This window comes from Lissotriton vulgaris, chromosome 6 (assembly GCF_964263255.1).
Source record: "Lissotriton vulgaris chromosome 6, aLisVul1.2, whole genome shotgun sequence".
NCBI classification, from domain to species: domain Eukaryota; kingdom Metazoa; phylum Chordata; class Amphibia; order Caudata; family Salamandridae; genus Lissotriton; species Lissotriton vulgaris.
The window spans coordinates 1140764239-1140777818 of NC_141694.1; the positions used below are offsets into that span (position 1 = coordinate 1140764239).

Genomic DNA, 13580 nt, shown 5'->3' on the forward strand with positions numbered 1-13580 from the left:
GACTGGTAGCCCGATGTGCCTTTGCTATGTCTCAAGATATAGGCTCCAGTGGTTTTTACGAAAATTAACTTTGAAAAATATATATTGGGCTACATTGGGCTATATATATGTTGGAGCCCAAATGTAGCCCAATGTAGCCCAATGTAGCCCAATGTAGCCCAATGTAGCCCAAAGATGGCCACCAGAGACAAAAAAAAACAAATGTAGCCCAAATATCAGCCAGATGTAGCCCAACTATAGCCCAATGACAGAATGTCCCAGAGAGTTCTAAAGAACAACTAGAGTGCTAACAGTCCTGCTTATTACAAAGGTATGGCACACCTGAAGCCATCTTGATTGGAATAAAGTGGTAACTCTTAAAACATTTAATTTAAAAAGGAACAAAATGAGGGGGCTCATTTTGCCATAGAAAGTATGATTAGCGAATATATGACGAAATCCCGCATACCATCAGTCCGCAAAAAAAATCCCGCATGTACTATTAGGCCGCAAATTAAAATAACGAAAACTTTTAGAACGAATATGCCTTTAGCATACACTAAACAACTAAACTACCCTAACCCCTAAAACACTACCCCCAGCATGACCCTACGCTACACAAACAGTACAACACTACCCTAAACCCTAAAACACTACCCCCAGCATGACCCTACACTACACAAACACTACAACACTACCCTAAACCCTAAAACACTACCCCCAGCATGACCCTACACTACGCAAACACTACAACACTACCCAAAACCCTAAAACACTACACCCCAGCATGACCCTACACTACTCAAACACTACAACACTACCCTAAACCCTAAAACACTACCCCCAGCATGACCCTACACTACGCAAACACTACAACACAACCCTAAACCCTAAAACACTACCCCCAGCATGACCCTACACTACGCAAACACTACAACACAACCCTAAACCCTAAAACACTACCCCCAGCATGACCCTACACTACGCAAACACTACAACACTACCCTAAACCCTAAAACACTACCCCCAGCATGACCCTACACTACGCAAACACTACAACACTACCCAAAACCCTAAAACACTACACCCCAGCATGACCCTACACTACGCAAACACTACAACACTACCCTAAACCCTAAAACACTACCCCCAGCATGACCCTACACTACGCAAACACTACAACACTACCCTAAACCCTAAAACACTACCCCCAGCATGACCCTACACTACGCAAACACTACAACACTACCCTAAACCCTAAAACACTGCCCCCAGCATGACCCTACACTACGCAAACACTACAACACTACCCAAAACCCTAAAACACTACCCCCAGCATGACCCTACACTACGCAAACACTACAACACTACCCCAAACCCTAAAACACTACCCCCCAGCATGACCCTACACTATGCAAACACTACAACACTACCCAAAACCTTAAAACACTACCCCCAGCATGACCCTACACTACGCAAACACTACAACACTACCCAAAACCCTAAAACACTAACCCCAGCATGACCCTACACTACGCAAACACTACAACACTACCCAAAACCCTAAAACACTACACCCCAGCATGACCCTACACTACGCAAACAGTACAACACTACCCAAAACCCTAAAGCACTACACCCCAGCATGACCCTACACTACGCAAACACTACAACACTACCCAAAACCCTAAAACACTACCCCCAGAATGACCCTACACTACGCAAACACTACAACACTACCCAAAACCCTAAAACACTACCCCCAGCATGACCCTACACTACGCAAACACTACAACACTACCCTAAACCCTAAAATACTACACCCCAGCATGACCCTACACTACGCAAACACTACAACACTACCCAAAACCCTAAAACACTACCCCCAGCATGACCCTACACTATGCAAACACTACAACACTATCCTAAACCCTAAAACACTAGCCCCAGCATGACCCTACAATACGCAAACACTAAAACACAACCCTAAACCCTAAAACACTACCCCCAGCATGACCCTACACTACGCAAACACTACAACACTACCCTAAACCCTAAAACACTACCTCCAGCATGACCCAACACTACGCAAACACTACAATACAACCCTAAACCCTAAAACACTACCCCCAGCATGACCCTACACTAAACAACCACCACAACTCTACACTACACTAACACAACACTACACTACACAACACTACACTACACAATCACTAACCCACAAAAAAATTAACACAAACCCACTTACCTCTCTCGTCATCGTGGTTTTCACAACGCAAATGCATTTACCATACATGCCTTTAAAAAGTAATTCTTTGTAAAGGCATGCGCGATAAATGCACATGCGTTTTGAAAAAATGCGGGATAATGGTATGCGAGGTCAATGACCTTGCGGGATAATGGTATGCGGACTGAAAGTCTGCGGGATAAAAAATGCGGGAAAATGGCTGCAAACCATGATTAGCAGCAGACTTCCCTGGTGAGCACTTGCTTTACTACAGTGATCTAATGAGCAACTAGAGTGCTAACATTCAGAATTTATGGCAAATGTGTGACACATCTGAATGCCTTCTTGATAGAACCAAAGTAAACAAGCATTGAAAATGCAATAGATCTCGCCCTCGTTTAAGTTAAAGCCATTCTGTTTGTAATGAGGTGGCTTTTTAGCTTTGCTTTTATTAGTGTTTTTAAAACTTTCATGTAAATAACATGCATATGTATGCATATATGTATATGTATGCATGCATTTATATTTATATAGATATGCAGATTATATATGTTTATATGTATATTACCTACTGGCGATAGCCAGTGGGTATATATAGTTAGGATTTTTTCTCTATGGGATTTCTGAAAATTCTATGTCTAATAACTTTGGCGTTTGTGGACGGAATTGGCTGACATTTTCAGGAAAATGGCACAGTTTGTTTCTGAGCAGCCCCTGAAAATTTGGGGGGGTTTCGTCAAGGGGGGGGGGCGAGAAAAAAGGGGGTCCCAAAACGCGTTTTTCCCATTCATTTTTCCATAGGGCGGTTAGACTCACTTTTAGCTCGAACGGCTGAATAGATTTACATGAAACTTGGCAAAATTGTAGATATGGTTTGCCCGACCTGCCTTTGCTATGTCTCAATATATGTGCTCCAGTGGATTTTGAGAAATTAACGTTTAAAAAAATATACATATCTGTGACAGCGCTCCGGTTAGCGCCCCATTGTAAACGGTCCGGAGCGGCCGCCATCTTGTCTCTCGGTAAGTTTGAGAGACAAGATGTGGTGAAAAAAGAAGGGGGAAATGAAGGAAAGGGGGCAAGGTAAACCCCTCCTGACCCCCTAGGATTGATGAGGGGGATATTAAAGTCCCCCGCGATTTTTCGCGGTAGAGGCGCTTCCCGGTACGCGAACCGGGCAGCTAACCGGCATCGTAACGGGAGTCCGCCATCTTGTGTTTTTGGAGCGTCCGGTTCGCGTACCGGGTAGCGTCCTGGTAAGCGTAACAAGGGGAAAACCAAGAGAAACAGTAAAAAAAAAATTAAGGGAATAGATTTCCAGCAAACTTGGCAAAATTGTAGGGACTGTTTGTTTGATGTGCCTTTGCAAGGCCTCAAGATATGTGCACGTGTGGATTTTGTCTAATTAAGGTTAAAAAAAAAATATATATCTGTAAGCGTGCTCCGGCACGCTTACGTTACGGGTTTTGTTTGCGCTGCAGAGCCGATACGTCACGGTTATGCGACGCGTCATGAGGCGTCTCACGTGGCTACGTGATACGTCACGTAATAAAGAATATATTTTACAGCTATAGATATTAGCTTTTAAAAAACCAATGAAATTCACTGAAAAAACCATAGGTTATAGACCATATATAGTTAGGAATTTGCATTTACAAAACCTTGAAAATTCACTGAAAAAACCATAGGTTAGAGACCATATATAGTTAGCTGGACATTTTATTGACATAAAACCAATGAAATTCCATATATAGTTAGTTGCACTAACTATATATCGCGCACCCGCAATCCACTGCTGATGATGTCACATATTACATCATTCATGACATGGTCAGTGACATCACTGATGACATCACTGATGACATCTCAAATGACATCACTGATGACATCATGACACACCAATACCAGTTACTACATATGCACTCACTGATTCCTACGTCTACACACACATTCACTCATTCACCCATACATCACTCATACATACAGTCACTCATTATTACAACACTATCATATGCACTCATACACCTATGCAGACACTCACACACTGCCACTCATCCATGGAGTTACTCACACACCTAGTCAGTCCTGTAAAGAATCAATCACACTTCCATTTCCTCATCTATACAGTTAAACACAGAACACCATACTTCAGTGACATCACTGATGACATCACTGATGACATCTCAAATGACATCACTGATGACATCTCAAATGACATCACTGATGACATCATGACACACCAATACCAGTTACTACATACGCACTCACTGATTCCTACGTCTACACACACATTCACTCATTCACCCATACAATCACTCATACATACAGTCACTCATTATTACAACACTATCATATGCACTCATACACCTAGTCAGTCCTGTGAAGAATCAATCACACTTCGATTTCCTCATCTATACAGTTAAACACAGAACACCATACTTTTCACACATATACTAACACATACTTACTCTCTTATACAATCACTGATACAAGTACACATTGATATGCACAGAGTCACACACCTCCCAGCCAGCCATACACACACTCAGTCTTCCATACATCCACTCATTCTTCAATATGTAAAACATATTTAAACTTTACAAAAACACACAGACACTAGAAGATGTCATCAGTGATGTCATTTGAGATGTCATCAGTGATGTCATCAGTGATGTCATTTGAGATGTCATCAGTGATGTCATCAGTGATGTCACTGACCATGTCATGAATGATGTAATATGTGACATCATCAGTAGTGGATTGCGGGTGCGCGATATATAGTTAGTGCAACTAACTATATATGGAATTTCATTGGTTTTATGTCAATAAAATGTCCAGCTAACTATATATGGTCTCTAACCTATGGTTTTTTCAGTGAATTTTCAAGGTTTTGTAAATGCAAATTCCTAACTATATATGGTCTATAACCTATGGTTTTTTCAGTGAATATATATATATATATATATATATATATATATATATATATATAAAATTTCTATGGCAAAATGAAACCCCTCATTTTGTTCCTTTTCAAATTAAATGTATTAAGTGTTACCACTTTATTCCAATCAAGATGACTTCAGGTGTGCCATACTTTTCTCATAACTAAGACTGTTAGCGTTCTAGTTGTTCTTTAGAACACTCTGGGACATTCTGTCATTGGGCTATAGTTGGGCTACATCTGGCTGATATTTGGGCTACATTTGTTTTTTTTTTGTCTCTGGTGGCCATCTTTGGGCTACATTGGGCTACATTTGGGCTCTAAAATATATATATATAGCCCAATGTAGCCCAATATATATTTTTTCAAAGTTAATTTTCGTAAAAAACACTGGAGCACATATCTTGAGACATAGCAAAGGCACATCGGGGTAACAGTCCCTTCAATTTTGCCAAGTTTGGTGGATATCCATTCGGGCTAAAAGTGAGTTCGACCGCCCTATGGAAATTAACATGGGGAAAACACGTTTTGGGACCCCCCTTTTATCTCGGACCCCGCTTGACGAATCCCCCCCACATTTTCAGGGAAGGAGCGGATCGGGCCATCTTCTTTGAGAAATTCGCGAAGATTCGTCCACCGGCGCCAAAGTTATTCCCAATAGAATGTTGCGACCGCCAGTAGGTAATATATTATGAAAATGGTCATGAAAACAACCAAACCTAAAAAGGAGGGCACCACGCCTAAAACGGAGGAGGAAGATAGCCTGAAGTAGTTTATTGAAAATTTTGCATGTGATTTCATAGGAAATCGATTAAATGGAATACCATTACTAAGAAACCATTTCAAATTAACTGCTTAATGGAAATTTTCAGAATGAAAGGCTTTTAACTTTTGTACAAACCAATTCATAGAATGTCTTTTTGGTTGAAATGTGCTTATTTAAGTGTAACTGCAATGGTTGCACATCTCTGATAAAAGTAACACAAATTACTAGCAGTAATCAAGCCATAAACTTGTAGCCCATGTTTTAGAAGTGAAATCATATTTAAATTTGCAAATCTGACGCTAGACATACAATGCTTAGCACAAGACATATCTGAGCGAAAAGCATGATGAATGGTTGCTCTACGGATACCATTGAAGTACATGGACCTTAACGTTTCCTCAGGCAACACCTCTGATAAATTCCTAAAAAAACTAAATATCCTTTCAAAAATAATATACGGAAGTGGCGCAGTGACTGGCAGCTGGTCTCAGGCCACGGTTGTGAATGGGCACAGATGGGCTGACTTAGGCTCATCTGCCCAGAATCTCCCATTAAATAACAGTTGTTGTAGGTCCCACCCTCTGTGCCTGTATCTCATAGGACAGTTGTAGTATGTTGAATTATATCTTCCCTATTATATAATGCTCAGCATAGTTATTGCAATCTAGAATGTTTATATTTAGAATGTTAGTGAGGGAGTTGAGACAGTTGCTGAAGGGCTGAGCATGATACAGGCTGCTCCTGGTGGGGTTTGTTGCTTTTATACTTAATTACTAAATAAACAACTTGGAAACAACTTCTTCTGGATTCCACTCGTTTATCCTCCATACTACAACAGTGTTGATAATTAAGGACTGTCAGAGGTCAAGGCGTTGTTCTAAATTTGTTTCTCAGTCTTGTTTTAGACTTTGCAAAAAGGGGCATATTAATTCAGGATTAAAAACTAGCACTTTAAAGGAAAGACCTGTAAAGTTGAAAAGGATAAAGATATGTCAATGGGTAAGTCAGGGTAACATACTAAGGCCCTATTTATGAGTGGCCCGAAGTAATCTCCGTTATTTCCTGCCCCGGTTCCTGGAGGTGAAATAATGGAGAGTTACAGCTTTTGAGGAATGACATACGGCAACCGCAGATTCCCTAATGCTTTCCCCTATCCCCTGTGTGTCACTATGAGATTTCGTTGAAACGCCACAGTTTATAATTCTGTTACCAGACGAGATTTCTTGCCCCAAAGTCAGTTGTAAAGAAACATTCGAACATCCAGGGTTTGAGGTTTAAACCAGTAGCAACAAAATAGATAATTTATTTCTAACTCTTAAATTACAACTGATAATTAGACCAAAGATTTTAACAATTTTAACCACATAGCATCATTGCGCTTACTAAATGGGGACGTGAATTATCAAAACTGACTAAGACTTCAGCTTTGGTTTTCAACTGTGGAATGTTCAAGAAATGACCAACATTTCTGCGAAATCAGAGGCTTAGAAATCGTATCAGTGTTCGTGGTCTTGCAGGCATGGTTGCAGATAAGCCCAATTTTGCAGGGCTGGCATTTTTTCATAAAATAACAACTCAAAGTGATATTGACATCAGCAATTTTTAGGTCTCGCCCTGCGAAAGCGTGCGAAGCGCGTTCTCGCTGCGAGAACTATAGTCGTCGGCTCAGAGTCGGCTCAGCTTCCAACGAGCCAAAGTGGAGATAAGAGATGGGCACTCGCAGCATTGTAGAATGGGATTTGGTCTCGAGCGTGAGTCTGTCTCCAATTCAGACTCGGAGTTTGCGCCGGGACAGCCGATGGGCACGCTCACGGCGACGGCTTCTGGTGCGCTCCCACCGTGCTTTCAGTTTCGCGCCTGGCGATCCTCAGCTTGTCTTCCTTGTTTATATTTTTTAACACCCCATCAGCTTGCTTTCTTGTCCTCTCTCCCCCTGCTGCTACACACTATTTACCCAACCCGCCTCCTACAAACAGCTTTGTGCCAGGGTGAGGAGCTAATTATTCGGTGTGTGATTCAGGTGAGTTGGGGTAGGTGCAGAGATAGGTGTGCGGAGGAGGCTGGTCACAATTTGATGTAATCAGCCAGCGACTGGATTCTGAACACAAAAGGGGCTTGTCTCCGCCCCATTTTATTCACAAGCGACAGAGGGCGCCAAGCGTCTTTGGACCCAGGGCGCTATTCTGGCAATGTCCCTCTCTGCCAGCAGGTGACATCATTTCGAGGCACTTGTTGCCAACAATGCAAATGAGGCTGTTGCAGGTGTCGCCACACACTAGCTGGCGCCGCGCCAGGAGCAGGGACGCAACACGCCCAGATCTATTGTCTCTTTCCAGAGGAGGCGTGAGTGCGCGGGGCCGGTGGTGTGGTGTTGGGGTCTGGATTAGCATCTGTGTGAACTGCCCTGGGTTTGGGTGGCGGGCCAGGTGTCTGGGCGTTGCGTGCGGCAGTTCTATAGTGGCCGGTCCCATTGTTTTGGGATTTTGTAGCAGGGGTGGTTGCGTGCATGTGTTAGGAGTGGCGGGAAATGTGCACTCCGTCCCAGTGACTGGGTGTCACGGTCGGCAGGGTCAGGTTTGTGACCATCCCAGGGCGTGGGAGCCTTGGCCAGGGCACGGCAGGAGTGTTACTCTTCCAGTGCTCCGGACAGGGTATTCGGGTGGGGGAGAGTAACAAACCTAGTGTGTAAGAAGAGCGACCCGCCTCATTGTTTGAGGGTCTGTGACAGGAGTGCGCAGACTCGGCGACTGTCTGTCTGTCTGTCAGAGGCATAACAGTGCTACTTTGGGCGCCAGTGTCACGCATGTGAAAGGAACAGTGTCTGGGTGTTAGTTTATGGGTGGCACTAGCAGGCCCAGAGACTGTGGATCTTTGTGAGAGGTGACTGGCAAACTATGATGCCTGATGGGAGGAATGTGCCGGATTTGTATACATGTGTTCACCTCAAGGGTGGCAGCAGGGATACTATGAAGCCTGGTGGGAGGAATGTGCCGGATTTGTATACGTGTGTTCAACTCAAGGGTGGCAGTAGGGATTTGGTCGGGGCCTTTTTATTGGGTGTCCATATTGGCTGCAAGATAACCTGCCAATAGATTACTTTTTTATTTTGACATTTGTACACTTGTTAAAGCTGTCTGGGCATTGTTTGCACCTCATTACTACCAGTTTAACAACCAAACATAGCAATACGCAGCATAAAGGTAACCAGTCAGCGCGTCAGATTTAAAAATGCACCTGCTGCAGAGGTCCTTGTGCATCGAGCTTCCAGACAGCAATATAAATGTTGAGATAACTCTTGTGATAAATGTTCTTGCCAGAGAGAGGGAGGTCAGAGTTTTGGCTAGTGGCAGTTTTGACTTGCCATAGTAGCGCAGACGGTTAATATGCCTGCTGCGAAGAACAGATCTATACGTCATGTGGATAGCTCAGCTCAAATTAAGCACTGGCCACCATCATTAAAGCTGGCCCTGTTGACCAGTGACGTAAGTGTGACATCTTAAGGTTGCGTGAACACGGGGGTACAGGTGTATGTGGTTATTTGACACATCAGTTGTTTGGGTGTCTAGGCAGCAGGTGAGTGGCGGATCTTTTGCTGCTTTGAATGCGGGAGAACACCACACCCTGGCGTTGTGTCTCAGCGGCAGGCAGCCCTTCCATGTCCCCTTAATTATACCTTTATTTTTCTCGCACTGTTTTTTGTTTAGTTCTGTTTTCATATATTTTCTCTTCTCCAGTTATGCCCCCCAGCCCATCCCCTCCCTCCTTATTTGCTTCTCCAACCTCTATTGCATCTTCTTCCTCTATCGATCAGGTTATACTCGCTTTTGTCCCCATCTTCTTTATTCTCTCTCCCTGTTTCTTTCTTACCCTCAGTTTCCATTACCAGTGTGCCCTCTCTCTTTCTTTAGTTCTCATTTGTCGCTCACTGTTCTTTCCGTCCCCTCAGCTTAATTTGCCAGTGTTTCCTTTCACCCCTTCGCTCGGTGTCTTTGTTCTGTCTTCCCCTTCCCTCGTTTTTCACCACCAGTCTATGAATTCGTTCCTCCGTCCCTCTTCCCTCTGTGTCCCTTCTCTGTGACCTCCCTTCGCTTTTTCGTTCCTTCTCGCGTTGTCTCTGCCCCCACAGCCTCTTTCGTTCATCTCTTTGTTGTTCTCCGCCTCCACCCTCTCCCATCTACCCTCTTCTGCATCACATGCCGTGCGCCACCCTCGTGTTACACACATACACACACACACGACATCACCTCGCTAAGCAAACACTCTCTTTCCAAACAAACTGTGGGAGAAGGGGTGCGGGCGGGGATTCCAGGATGGCCGAGTGGGGGACAGGACAGGAAACAGATGTGACCCTTGCGCACTACCCTGGGAGGTAACCGAGCCCAGTCTGCCGGGATTAGGGTAACCAACTGGCATGGGTGCAAATTCAGGACAGTCAACGTAAAAATTCAGGACAAAGGGTCAAAATTCAGGACAAAAATTCAGGACAGAAGGTCAAAATTCAGGACAAAAATTTGGGCCAAAACATAAGTTTTACAGACATATCAGAGGAGGTGGCACAATCATATATATATATATATATATATAAGTAAATAGACAACCAAAATAAATTCAAGTCAAAATAAGTTTATATAAGGTTGCGCCAATCGTGCACTTCACAGTTTTTCAGTATGCGTGCAGCTTTGCAAAGCGACATCGGGCCCTTTCTGCAATCAAGATTTGTGCTAGTAACAAACATTAATAAATAGTATTTTTGTATTTGTATGTTGAAATCTGTCTTTTAAATGTACAGTGAAAACTGTTAGTGATTCTATTTTTATTTTCTCCAGCATGGCGCCAAGACAAAGGCAGAATGATTTGCACTAGTCTCATGCAGGAGAAGGCACCCCACAAGCTGTCACTACAATTGGGCCCGTTGTCATTCTAAAGTGCTAATCAGCTGCAGTCTCAGAATGACAATGGACCAGTCCACAGTCTGCGCCAGGTCCGGGAGGGGCCTCTGCAGGCAGCCTTCACAGATTAAAAGTTAAGAGCGAGAGGCCCAGAGTGAAATCTTTTAAACTCACGGGGCCTCTCGCACGTGAAACTGCATTCCTTACTGAAATTCCTATTTTGATTTTAGTATGATGCCTGTAAGGCGTCCGTAATTTGAGATCCATAAATTACGGACACCTTACAGACATCATACTAAAATGACGGACGGTCCGTGAAATTTACGGACGGTTGGTCACCATAGCCGGGATGCAATCTATCCTCTCCCCCTGCTCTCATGACATCACCCCTGGCAGATGTGTGAATTTTGACATCTATTTATGGTGTTTCTGTGGCTGTTGTGCATGCACAGTACGCGCCTCGCGCTGCTCCGCTCCCGACCACCCAGGGACTGCACTGCAGGTGCTGTGCCCAGATAGGACAAGTGACAATAGGCGAGCATATTCAGAATTCAGCGTGCACTATTGACCCGAGGTTATAATGCCATAAGTTAAGGTTATGTAGGACTTACTGGAATATAAATTAAAATAACTTTTATTTAAGTATTAATTATTTTTTTTTAAAGTCATTGGTATTTGTAATATTTATACATCTAAGTCATGTAAATACAACACATATTGCATTACAAATGCTTAGGTGTCACGTTTGTGAAAGTTATAACTAATGGCATTGTAAATGACAAAGCTATTAATTTCGGTATTTTCAAAAACAAAACATAAATAAAATATTTGTCATTTACAATACCAATAGCTCAAACTTTCCTAATGCGAGACCTATTGCATTGCAAATGCATGTTTTGTAATATCTGCTACCTCGGACGAGTTACACGCAGGTTTGATTGATTTCAAGAAGGACCCTAAAAGAGCCCAGTTTGTTGTCGCAGAATTTCTAAATGCAATCTAATTTGAAAGTCTAGTTCGAGGTGAGCGGATATATTTGCTCTACGTAAGAGTTTAGTTCAGGGGAGGGTAATTTCTATGTGCACTGGTTGTCTAGATGTCGTCACACATGATTTGTTAAGATTGAATCCTAACCTCGTTGGTCACCCTCTTTCAATTCTAAAGTATAAGAAAACAAACGTATTATGTTAATTAAACTTGATAGAGTGCACAATTACCAAAGGTTTCCTGGTGCTGAGAGTTGGCGATGTCACTGCTATGAAGATTTATCAAAAGGTCATTAGAACGTCAACAGCGGTAGGTTGTCAACATCGCCATATTTTCAGGTTTTCCCTTAAAAGCCTGAACTCCGTTTCATGAGGGAGATGAGATCATCCAGAAGTGAGTTCCAATGTGTAGGTGCCTGAAGAGAGAAACTAAGGGCTCTTATACTTTTCTTCAAATATCTAAGTATAATTAGACAGTTTAAGTGTGATGTTGTTAGGATGCTTGGCATATGATATTTCTAAATCCTCCTAGCCACAAAACGTGTCCCATTCTATTTAAGACGTTAAAATTTAGGCAGCAAGTTTTGAATTGTATCCCGTTTCACCGGTAACCAATACATTTGTTTCAGCAGTGGGGTAGCATAAGAGCTCGTAGGGAAGTTGTAAATGAGGTGAGCAACCTCATTTTGCACCACTTACAAACCTGTGGTCAGCATTACAAGGGAGGACTTAGTAGATGGAGTTTGCATAATCTAATCTTGATATAATGTAAACCGTGATTACGATTTTTAAAGTTAATATAATAAGAAAGGGGAATAACTTCCGGATCATCTTCAATAGATATATGCATTTGGACACCAGTGCTCCACTCGGAGATTTGATGGAAAGACAACTGTCAACAATAATTCCAAGACTAGCCCCAACGCCACCTGAGGGGTATCTGTTTACGCCTGTCAAGGAGAGGGGGATTTGGCTCATCCACAGTAGATTGCACGGTGAAAGCATGGCACTGGTTGGCGCGGGCGGAGGGGGTGCGGCTGATGTATTCACCCAGAATGCCACTACGACACTTCCCTTTGCTTCCAGTCACCACTGAACGGTTATGCCACAATCTATTAGTTAGCATGCAGTACACTACGTGGGGGGGGGGGGGGGGGCAAGGGGGCAATTCCGCACAAAGGAGCAATTCTTTGGGGAGCATACACCCACGACCATGGAATTATTCATGTACACCCGACTACGGCAGAGCGTTAGAGCTGTGTCCCCTGATTTTCCGGAATGAGCCAGATATATTCCAATCCCTGCATTTACTGCTGCACTCTGCCGTCCCCAAGCACACCATGTCATTGCTGTACAAACGAGTTAGGAGCGCGCCGCCAGCCCAACTAGTTCGAGCCAGGAGGGAATGGGATGATGACCTGGAAAGTCCCCCAACGGATGAACAATGGGAAGTGTGTTGTTCTCAAACAGAGGCTGTTACCAGCAGTAGTAGACTGCGCCTATTGCATTACAAAGTCTTAGACCGCCTTTATCATACCCCGGCTCGGCTGCATAGGCTACAGCTGCGTGAAGAGAATAAATGCATGCGCTGCGGTCAGAGGGAGGCTGACTTCATGCATCTGGCATGGAAGTGCCCGAAGGTCGCCACTTACTGGGAGGAGGTATTCACAGGCTTAACTTGTATGATAGGCACTCCGGTTGAGTTGTCCCCTCTCAGGGCGTTGCTGGGACTGATCGGGGACATTAAGACACTACATAAGAAATTGCTGGCAATGGGTATACTCCTGGC

The 13580-nt window shown here is 43.5% G+C and overlaps 1 protein-coding gene across 1 annotated transcript in view; it reads right to left on the reverse strand.

Annotated features, from left to right (window-relative positions):
* The window catches only part of MRPS5 (mitochondrial ribosomal protein S5), a 640608-nt gene that overhangs the window by 315602 nt on the left and 311426 nt on the right, over window positions 1–13580 (reverse strand). The gene's annotated exons all lie outside the window — the stretch shown is intronic.